Consider the following 12,085-nt stretch of genomic DNA (forward strand, 5'->3'; position numbering starts at 1 on the left):
AAACCACTTCCATTTTATGAGCGGAAATTAGTGAAACGGTCTGAGCTGCATCTCAGTTATCAAACCTAACAGCCAGATGTTTCCTGATGCTGTGGCTGAGCAGAGAAGGGTAAAATAAAATCATGTACGTTTGTCAGCGGCAGCAACACTGGAGTTGTTGTTACTGTGGTATAGAATAGAAGATGCAGCACTAGTGTAAAATTCCTAAATCTCCATACGAGATAAAGTTTAATTGTAAAGCCTTTAGATTCTCAGACTTGACGTGTCGTTCTGCACATGAGGTATGAACTCATAATAATTAGACCCGGTCTGGTTCTATTCTCAGCCCTGTTAAAAACCTGACTTGACTACAGTCAGTTTCTCTGACAACCTGCTTAAACAGGGAGCCAAACCTGTGAAGTACTGCGTATATTTTTAGCGCTTGGTGTCAAGGAGGTTCGAATAGCAGATGGGTGCAAGATGAGGTTGTGACTGAACTCTACCTTCATCGCACAACATCAAAATCACACCTTCATGACTTGCCAGGTGCAAAGGAATTCGCAAAGGATAACTTCCCTTCCATGCATTTATATACAAGACAAATCAGGTCAAATGACCAACCTTGAGTACAGACCACGAGAAGAAATAATCATCTAAGTAATGCTGCTGAAAGTCAGTATGCATCTGGTATAAAGATGACTGAATGCACTGTCCTCTGTCCATGGCCAGATGTACGAAGGATGGGTTAATTAAATTAGTATTTACAGAATAACATGTGACCCTACTGTACATACTTGGTATCCATCTTACTATGTTTATCTAATGGTGTTGGGTTTTTGTTTTCTTTTTAGCCATTAGCTTAGTTAGCTATTAATCTAAGAAATCTATATTCCTTTATATTTCATAAATGCTACATTTCCAGTAGAATATAATCATGTAGGATTGTATTCTACATGTTTATATTTTTAAATAATAATAATAATTGTAGTGCCGCAAAAAAAAACCAACAACAACAAAAACAAAAAAATAGCACATGTTGCTTCTAAAAGCAAAGCAAAGTGTGTTGAGGTAGCAACTTTCTGCTTGCTTGTGCGGTTGTGGTGAGCTTTAAATGCTAGTGCAACTTTAGGTTGGTAGAATGTTCACATGTGTTGTATTATTCTGGTTGATTTAGCTGATACTACACTTCTGGATCAGAAGTTTTATCATTACTGTTCACAAAACAAACAGTCCAGACTCGAAAAATAGAAAATGATCAAAAATGAGGTCATAAAATGGTTTTGATATTCATTTTCAACTATTTTTCATTTTCCTTCGACAAACATTTATATATTTTCAAAGCCAACACAAAACTGTTGCATGTGCTCCACGTCAGAAAATGGGGACTTGCGTGCACTTTGAGTTCTCATACTGTCTTCATGATTTAGGCTTATTCCCCCAGAGAAAAACAAAATTAAAACAGTCTGTGTAAATCAAAAAGTTAAATTTGACTTTTATTATGAGTCTCTCAGCGATGACTCAGAGTGGGTTCAAACTCTTCCCTCTGATACAACGTTGGGCTGTCATTTGCCACGTTGCTATGACGTAAGTCATCACAAAAGATTGACCACATTATGACATCTCACAAATACCAAAAATTCTTCACATAGCTTCACTTCACTTTGAAAGACTATGATATAAACAGAGAAGACAGATGGAGAATTATATTAGGGACAACAATTCAGTTTCACTTTCCAAACACAGCTCTTTTCTATATAAGCAAGATGATGCAAACAATGTTAAACTTATTATTTTAGTGTCGGTTTTCATTTTTAAAACATTTCAATATGAATTTAGTTTCAACAAATCATATGCAGATGATGGTATTGTATTCACTGCAGATATTTGAGTGTGCCAGTGGGAAAACAAAGCAAATGAAATTATTTATTATTTATTTATATGTTATTTGCATGACATATTGTATCTGTTTCAACATGTTTGTTTTTTATTTTCATAAATCAGTGCAAAAATATTTCAGCAACTGGAAAAAAAAATCAACTGCCAAACAGCTGCAGACATTCTGCAATATGACACTTTTTTTAGCCTTCATCTGTTTAGTAGTGTTTCGACACAACAGCTCTCTTGCATATTAGCATTTTTGTTAGTTACATGTTTTTTGTTTATTAAGCATCAATTTGATCAAAGCTAAAACAGCTCAAAAACAAACAAAAGGCATGGTCTATGAAGGTCGCAAGGGAGACGTGACATGGAACATGCTTCGTACCCTAAATGGCTCTGGAAGTAATTGTTCATCATTTTGAGCTGAGCACTTCTAATCTAACAGATTTACATCCAATTTACAGATAAGCACTAAGCGAGAACATATCCAAGCACATGTTCTGCTGTTGACATAGGCCTTTTCCCTTGTATTCGTGTGTGTGGTGCTGCTTTGTTGTGAGTGAGGGGCAACAATCTGAGAAAATGTGCCAAGGGTTCAGTTGGATACTGGCAAGTCGTAGAAAACGGTTCATGGGAAACGGCCATGTTTTGGAAGGGAAAATAAACGTGCCTACAGCTGTCACACTGGCCGTTCTCCACGGACGAGTTAGCACAGATGTAGTGTGCGACAAGCATGTGTGTGTGTGTGAGAGTGTGAATGTGAGCCTGTAAACCAACCACAGCCTCCATCCTAAGTATTTGCCTTTGGGCCTCGTCTGAGCTCCATAGTAAATCCAGCACATTAAGTAAATTAAGCAAAAACAACGGGGGAACAACGTTGCAGTTAAGACCGTTTGCAGCAAATCCTGTTAGCATTGATTCATGCCTGTTCAAATCTCTTTGTCTTTACCTTATTAGCATTGGGCTCACATCTCCTTAGACTCGGTGACTGCACAAATTCACTAGACATCTGGAAATCAAATCTTACATCCTGGCACAAAGACACCAATGTTAAACATTGGTGTCTCAGAGCCAATGGAAACGACTATAAGTACTGGTGCAGAGATGGACACATGTATGACTTGTATCTATATTTCCATGCTGTACAGCAGCTGCAAGGCTAATGGTTTCTCAGCAGCTGTGAAAGTTTGTCCTAAATTATCTTGGAGTTGTATACAGTTGTGGGCCTCTCATATTTTAAAGTGATAATTTCTTCACAGGACAAAGAAATGAGTCTGTGGTCAAGCAAAGTTTAGCCTAATGTCACAACATCTAACGATGTAAACAGTTAATTTAAACTACTTTAAAAAATGTTTTCAGCCTATGTGGAGATAAATTAGGTTTTCGTTTCCGTTTGTATTAGGTTCCCATGAAGATAAAGTCAGCAAAAAGGATATAAAACAAAGTTACAGGATAGAAATGATGGCATACTTAAGTTTGATGGAGTGTCGTAGATTGAAAACTTGTTTGTCAGGTCGACTGAATGAACATCCAGTTTGTTGCAGAAAGAAAATAAATCTGTGTACGTTCCGGTTTCTGCTTTTTAAACCTTTTACTCTACAACTAATGACTTGATAATGACAGGGTGTTTCAGCCGGAGGTTATGAGGTCTCCCGGTGGCACTATATAGTGTTTCCATTAAGCTCGCTCTCTTGGCCTTTCTCTCCGTGTCCCCTCAGCCTGTGTCTCTCCGGGGAAGCTCTTCACAAGTTCCCAGGTGGCTTATTTACACGACAGCCAGTGTCCCCTTAGCAACCCCTTCATTGGGAGCAGTGGACTGGCTCGTGGTGTCACATTCAAGTCCTGTTATCGTGCTCAAGTGGAGCCGTTTTAGTGAGCCCTGGGATACTTCAAGAGGGACAAAATCTGAAACGGAAGGTGAGCAAAGTAACGAATCAGAGAAGAGACAAAAACTTCAGAAGTGAGACGGTTAAGGAAAAACAATAATAAACCTGGTGAGGAGAGGTGGGTCTGACAAAAGAGATAAACACAAAAAAGGTGTCTGACTGCCGACTGTTGCTCGAACGAGACTCTTAAAGGTGCAATCTACACATGTACTAAGTCTTCTGGACGTTCCAGGACGTGCCATGTATTTACAGCACCTCCTTGATGCCCCCATATTGACAAAAATATATAGTAGGCATATAGTAGGCTGTCTACCTACAGCACCTCCTGCACAGAGTTGGCGCTTGCCATTTTGGTACTCAGGGCAAGATTGTTTTTTTTTTTTTCTAATCTCCTCCACCCACGGTGACCAGCTAAATGCCACATGCCCCAAGTTAGCGCTTCTCTAGAAATAACAGAATTGTGTATCTATCTAACTGTATAAGAAATAACATGAGAGGGTCCTATAGAGTTACTGAAAGACAAGAAAGTGCTAAAAATAAAATTAGAACTTTAGTTTAAAAAAATAAATAAAAAGAACTTGAAAAGCACATCCAAAGAGCTCAACTGCTCATCAAAAGTTAATTTATAAAATGTCCTGTTTACTTGTTAATAAAACAGGTGGAACTATAAAAACTGTAATTTAAATTTTTGCTATGTAGCGTAAAAAAACAAAAACATTATCCAGATGGTGTTTGTGCTGAAATTATATAATACCTAAAAATAATCTTTAAATACTGTATCTTTACATCTTGGACTGTTGGATTGTGTTGTACTTTGGGCCATCTGCCGCCTCCCTGCAGAAGATGATTTAGCGTCTGCTGTCAGGTGCACGTCATAGACCAAGTTTAGAACCCTTTCTGCTCCAACCATTATTACTATGAATGAGAAGTGAAGTGGCCTGCCGGCAGATAAACAAGGAGGTGCCAACCAGAAATTGATTGGCGGAGTGCTACATCTGTCACAAAGCTAAACAGAAGGTGATTGGACAGAGCACAGAGAGAGAAAGTAATTCTGTTTTGTTTCCTTTAGAAAAGAAAAGAAAAAACCCTGGTCTTTGTTCATTTCTCTCTTCATGCATTTCTCCATAGTTTAATATTCCAGGAAACTTTATCTCTCCCGATGTGGTGTTGTTTTTTTGTTTTTGTACTTTTTTTTTCCAACTGCTCCCTATTTCTCATTAGGTGAGATGCATATATTCACACCCTGGAGCTTTGCAGTACAATTAGTTTCTCTTCTTTCAGCAACTGAGCAGCTGCAGTAGAGCAGGTGGCACGAAAGTGCTTCTAAAGCTCAGCCTCACAGTAGGAGGGAATAATTATTCACCTGTCTGATCTAGATTTCACCACTTATGATTCCAGACTTCATTTAACCATGACTGAGGGAAAGGTCCTAAAAATGTCTGTATGTTTCTATACATAAAGTATATATACTTCATATTTAAGGCCACATGTTGGAAGAGTGGTTAGTCCTCATCACTGACATCAAGAAGATCACTGGTTTGTTCTTGGTGGTTACTGATGGTCGCTAGTACTACTGTCTTTGCCAATGGCCAATAGATGTGATCTTGAGTTTGATTGGTTGATTGTCTCTTTATGTGATGGCAAACTTTCACAGTGTATGCATCGCCCATCCATTGCTTGGACTGATTCCAGTTCTTTAAGAATGTGTTAAGAAAAATAAAAACATTGATAAAAACAACAGTGACAGTCACCTGCTGGACACTCCAGGTTATTACTAGGTTTGATACCTAAACTGCCTTAATTGCCTTGCTTTTTAAAGCCAACATTCTTCATGTTTTGCCATCAAATTAAAATGTTAGTATATGGGTGGATAAATTGAGAAAAAAAAAGTTTTTTTGACACATAATTGTATACATTGAATATTAAAAAAATTGAATTTTTAATTGCACTATTCCTGAATGGTACTAGTTTGAATGGAAACTATTAAATTGTTTCTGTTTACTTAAACTGTTTGGCACCAACAGGGCAATCTAACTTTTATAAAAAAAAATATTTTGCCCTGGATTCTACTCTGTGTCTTAACAGCAAAATATTAGAATTTTATTTTTAAAACGGAACTATTTTAATGACATAAAACACAGAGCATGTACCACTAATGTATGAATAAATAAATAAAGTACAGACATGAATAAAAAAATCAATTTCCTCCCATCTTCAATGAGTTATTCCCTAATGAGCACTACAGAAATTGTACTATCGAGTCCTTTAGTTTTCAACCTTAAGCTGCAGGTATGACATTCATAATTTATCATCATTAATGGCTACCAATTTTATACTCAGAAAGATTATTGGAAAGTGAAACTTCCGACCCGTCAGTAATAGTTTTATTTATTATTAAGCACAATGGTATTTCCAAATCCCACCTCTACACCCCAAAAATTCTCTTGATAAATGCTGCAGAGCTTTAGTAAATTATTCAAAGAAAACCATTAGCTCCAATTGATTAAAGTTTGTTAACCTGTGTATTAATCTGTGTTTCTGACTGGCCTTTTACGTTTATTTCTGCACCTAAGACAGATGAAAGCGCAGTCAGGGCTAAGTCAGCACCACAGCACCTTAAATATTCACTGAACCTGGACTATTATTAATTAAAGTGAATGTCCTCATGTGCCCTGAAAACCATACCATCTAATAAAACTTTATCTAGACCTCAGCAAACAAAAATGAAAGAATGCATGTATATATATATATATATATACGTATATGTATATATGTGTGTATGTATATATATTCTATATTGTATGTATGTGTATATATTTATATGTACTACTTAAAAATATATATATACATATATACTGTATATTAATTAAAAGGCCAACAGGTGGCGTTTTTTTATCTTCTTTCTGATTGATCACAGTGTTTCCTCATCCACATTGTATATTCAACATAAATTGCTCCCCATATGGATTTGTTTAAAAAAATCGATCAATCAACTACAGCAAACTGTATACCATACATTACACCAAGTTCCTGAACGCAGGGTTAACCAAACACTTCCAGACAGTGACCTACTGTACAGTATGGTTGAAGGTTTGAAGTACTGCTTGTGTTCATCAATACAAACACTGATAGTAGGGACTCGGGTGGTAACAGTGAGGTGCAATACACCTTTCTCTTAGAGCAGTGACGGCATCACTGCCAATGTCTCATAATGTAAATGCAAATTCACACTGGTTCCTGCTAAGATGCACTTAAATGCAACTGGCATTATGCATTATGCTAGTGCAAAGGTACTATAGATACTGAAAAAGCAGGTGAGAGAGATACACTAAAGTATGAGCCACAGCACTGCACAGTACACAGTGATGGTAAACATACAAGTCATACAATATGGTTTGTTGACTGTTTCACCCATAAATAAGAGTCAAACTGCTGCAGAAGAACCCGTTACCTCCAAAAAAATGCAACCTAGCTCTGAAGAAGACAAATAAAACATGACATCCCTGGGCTCTATTAAAAACTCTATTGTAAAGGTTTTCTCATGGTGGAGGCGAGGACAAGAGGCATTGATAAAAATGATGTCAGTTTGGAACAACAAGGCCCTAGAGATGAAACAAGAGTGTACGACTTTACACTGCCTGAGAGGAGGCGTTTAAAATGAACACAAGAGTTTGATGTCCTGCCTCAGTGACGGAGAGCAGGTCACTGTGCTGTGTGTATTAGGATGGAGTCCTGCAACCTTTCCGCTAATAAGATGTTGTGGTCGACCAATAAAGCACTTTTTCACCTCCGAGGCAGCACGACTTTCTATTTATTCCTCAAAAGTCATCAGATTGACATTCACATCAAACATCCACAGGGGGCAGCAGTCGATGATGTCAACAGTCCCCAGATGACAGGCTGATGGCAGCCCCCGATAACTTTTCTTTGGAAAACAACAAAACATCGATGGAATATCTTTTATGTCTAATGTCTTTTCGTATTTCACGTTATTGGCATTTTTAAATTACTCTTTCAAAATTAATTCCTCTGCTAAAAAAAAAAATAAATAATGAGAAGAAAACACAATTAAAGCCCCTGATAAAAAAAGCGAAAATCAATCATCTAGTCATTGTTGACAGAAAACTTAGTTATTTGAATCTTTAGCTACATTTCTGTACTTCAATCTGCCTGTGACTGATGACCATAACTGTGCTGCAGATGCTTCAAGTAAACTATTGATCCAGAAGCAAAAACATTGTGTTGACAGAGAACAATTTGTTCCATTTTGTGGAAATGCTTTATATTCTTGGCTGAGTAGCAGAAAAAACAGTTTTAACAAAACAGCCTACTGTTAATTTCACAAAAAGGAATTAAAAATAGCCATATGGTCAATACAGGCGCACTCTCACACTGATGCATCAGTGGAGCTGCTCTCTGTTTTCCTCTGCGACAATTTTATGTTTTAAGAACCAAGTCTGCTGAGCCTCCAGAGACAGATGTGTGTGTCTTCTTCCCTGAACTTATGGCACGTTGTTCCACTGAGGGCTGACCAAGGGCTTAAGTGCAAAATTTCTAACTTTATTAAAGACAGAAAATTCTGACGTCCTCAAAGGCATCTCTACAAAAGTGCAGGAACTTTAAGCTCCACATTTCAGTACACAAAGATTTAATTTTTTTCATTTCACATGAAGATTTAGCAGGTTCATCAAACCGTTAGCGACACAATGCAAACTAAATTCAACACCTAGTCGATGATGAAGCAAGAAAATGTGGTTTTAGCTGAAAAAACAAAACAAAACACTAAAAACAAAAAGTGGTTAAAAAGGTTAATTGGTAGAAAAGCCCTTAAAAAGATCAGAAACAATTAAAATAGGTTAAAGGAATTTTTAGGTCAAAGCCAGAACTTAGCAAAAGAAGCAATAGTAGATTCTTGCCAAGTTAGAGCAGAGTATGCTAAATGCTAGCTAACATATATAAATATAGCTTAAAGATAATAAAAAAAATATGTTATTGTTAAACATGAGTGAAAATGTACTTTGAAAACCTGTTAAATTCAGCCTGAAAACTTTTCCATTTACAGTACAACACAAATGACCAACTGGAAATTCTAACGTCGTCACCACAACAAGGGAGAAGAACAATCGAATACTTGTGCAACATATTTGGCTATTCAACGGCTCTGTGGAGTCGAGGTCCCAGCTCAGTGTTATGTTGAAACTTCACAGCTGGTCTTTATTTCATGTTTCTGTAAGTGGGCAGCTGGGATGTAGAGTCTGATGTCAGTTGGAGGAGAAATGGAGGTGATGGGATGAGAGTGAACTGCACAGGAGGGAGTCCCAGGATGGGAATGTGCATGAGTTTATCAAAAGTTTGTCAATTTGCCTGCACAATAGGTTGAAGTGAAAATTACATGGTTAAACTCTCCCTGTATTATTACAAAATGCTCATTATCTGCAGTGTAATGTGAATGTAATACATGGAATTTGACCTGTTTCAAGCCAGAGAGAAATACTTTAGATAATCCCTAAATTTCTCCCTGTGGAGAAATAAAGTTATGAATATGAAAATCAACAGCTAATATTAGCTAAAGATGGGTTTTATATTGAAGATATCACTGAGGTAGTTACATCTGAGCCTTTTAAGTTTTTTTTTTTAGTTTTTTTTTGAGTAGTGGAATGTTTTGAAAAACAAAACAAAACAATGAATTTGGACTTTTACTCTCACTTTAGAAAAGAACTAATATGAAGATATCTTTCATTTACCTGGAAGTGGAGCCATGTTGTGTCTTTGATTCTTTTAATTACTCCAGTTGAGCTGCTTGCCCCTCACACCAGATCTCTGGACGTGATGAAAAGCCTACGGAAGAGAAGCCAGATGAGTGGGAGTTAGAGCTGAGCTCCTTAAATTCTGAGCTCGATACGCTTAAATCAGTACTGATGATTTAAGGGCCATTCCAGATGTGTTCTTGGTGTTCCACAGGGCGAGAGAAAACAACGAGAGCCAGGGGGAAACCTAAAAAATACAAGCCAACATTATCATGTACATCAGTGAATCACTTATTTGCAAAACACCAAATCAGCTCTTTGTTCTGTCAGACCAGAGCTGTGTGATGGTGCTGCAGCATGTGCGGCATGATTGCAAGGCCATATCATGTGGAAAGATCCCGGTATCACATCTGTGTGCAACGACAGGAACCTTTTTTCCACCACGTACTTGACTGTGTGAGAATAAAAAAATAACACAGCAGAGGAAAGACTAATAACTGTTCCCAGGACTTTTTAAGCTGGGCAGCGGAGCAAGGACACAGCAATGATAATAAATTAAAGTGAAATTGAATGTGATGACACGGTGGAACAACAAGTTAAGTGTGAACAAAGACATAATCCAATTTAGCAGCGCAGGGAGAATTGTTTAGTACTGAGTGACACCAAGCCAACATTAATTTACTTGAATTTGATTACCATAAAGAGAGAAAAAAGTGTCAGTTTAAGGTCATTAAGACAACAGTGAAAATGATCAAGACTCAACGGTGATTAAAAATAAATCTCTGAATGAATTAATCACGCATGATGATAATTAAGATGAACTATTGATACTATTCTATCTTCAAAATTTTTGTTTGGACTAAAATAAAGTATAAGTATTAACATGCCCATGGGTCAACAACAGTTCTGACAATTCAATTTTAAACAACATAAACTGATGTTACTACCAACGTAACGACCCTAGTGGTGATTGAATGGTATTGCATTTGTACAGCTCTCAGATGAGCTCCAACTGTACAATATACCACAATTTAAAACAAAGGTAAGCAGCTCAAACATTTACAAAGATCTCAGAGTGAAATGTATCTGCGTTGATAAATACCATTCTCCTCAGTACGTCCCACTGGGAGAACATCCTAGGACATGAAACATGTGGAATGGGTTATGTGTCTCCACTGCCTTGGGAACAGCCTAATATTCCCATAGGACATCTGGAAAACTGCTTATGAATATTCAAGAGCTGTTGTGGGAGGAGCTTATGTTAATGAAAACCAATAGAAGCCTTGGAGTCAAACAGAAACAAAACCAGTATCTTTGTATTTTGGTTTTGAAAATCTTTGAAAAAAGCCAATAACGATACTGCAGCACCACCACCATCAGCAGCTTTAAAGCTTATCATTCATCACTGAGACATGTGTGTCAAACATATCTGAGCAGTAGTCGCTCATTATCCCAGCATGCAACTTGCCTTGTAGCGATAGGAGACAAATACAGTACATACAGAAGCATTTGGTGGCTCAGAATCTTTCTTATCACTTCTGTTGACTGTCTCGTCTACTGGTAAGTGTTGTGTTAACGTCCACTGAACTAACATTAGTAATAAACAGCAGAGACCAGTTTAAGCTTCATCTAAAATTGTCTCCTCAGTGCTACAGCAGGCCCAGATGGCAACGTCCGTTAAAAAAAAGCTTGCCCTCTTTGCTACAGCGAGCTAGCTGCTCCCCGCCGAGCGCTGCCGCCCGGCTCAAAGCGACACGGCACAGAGGCTTCACTTCACACCTTTAGTGAAACAAGCTACCCTTAAGAGCCGTTGGCTACGCAGCAACTGTTCATTACAGAAGAACGGGGCTGCTGGTTAGAGGGAGCGAATGCGCGACCTGTTTGACACATTTCACCGTGGGTATAATTGCATTTCCTGTTTCCCTGTTGTTTCATTTCAGAGAAATGCCAAAGCCATTCCAATTAAACCGAGGGTGACGATGTTTTTTAGCACAGTTTCTCATTCTCCTTTGACCGTGAGGTGTGTACACACACACACACACACTCACTCACAAAAATACCTCTGTTTTAATCTTTTTGGCACACACACTGGTCAGTGATGCATGAGCAGGTCCATCCAACTGTCTGTACAGGTTGTAGGTCAGTAAATATATTTTTCTCCTGACACTCACTACTAAATTATGCACAAACCAACAAAATATTTTTTTCTTCTGCTGTAAATATTTTTTTTATAGCAGCGGGGATTTTTGGCCTAAATTAAGCTTTCATCTTGGCTTTTCAAATATCAAGTTTTCCACAAATCTATTTAGCTACAATATTTGGGCTTGTGTTACAGGCTACATTGGAATTTTTGCCAAAACAGCAAAATAAAAAAAGGAGGAAAAGTGGAGGAGTACAAAAGTTTAAACTAGCTAAAAAAAACCATATAAACAAAATATATATAACATATTTGCTTATGTAGGAGGTGCAGGATAAAATAATAATGTGAATGTAATGATGTAGCTCTATTATTGTAGTAGAGTATTAGGAACACATGGAGGAAAAAATAAAATAAGATTAAAGTGGGAAATTTATGAGAAAGTCATAAGTCATAAT

At 37.5% G+C, this 12,085-nt stretch overlaps 1 long non-coding RNA gene across 3 annotated transcripts in view; it reads right to left on the reverse strand.

Moving 5' to 3' along the window:
* Positions 1–1,084: 1,084 nt before the first annotated feature.
* Positions 1,085–12,085, reverse strand: part of LOC112488161 (uncharacterized) — a 94,194-nt gene continuing 83,193 nt past the window's right edge. Inside the window, exons 4-6 of one of the 3 annotated variants that reach the window (XR_003051956.1) lie at positions 9,660–9,737; positions 9,488–9,581; positions 6,784–9,107 (exon numbers count right to left, since the gene is read on the reverse strand). This is a non-coding gene — a long non-coding RNA (uncharacterized LOC112488161). Of the gene's footprint in view, positions 3,763–6,783; positions 9,108–9,487; positions 9,582–9,659; positions 9,738–12,085 lie in introns of those variants that run through there. The other 2 variants (XR_003051957.1, XR_003051955.1) reach the window with 2 other exon arrangements.

This window comes from Cynoglossus semilaevis, chromosome 15 (genome assembly GCF_000523025.1).
Source record: "Cynoglossus semilaevis isolate Cse_v1.0 chromosome 15, Cse_v1.0, whole genome shotgun sequence".
NCBI lineage: Eukaryota > Metazoa > Chordata > Actinopteri > Pleuronectiformes > Cynoglossidae > Cynoglossus > Cynoglossus semilaevis.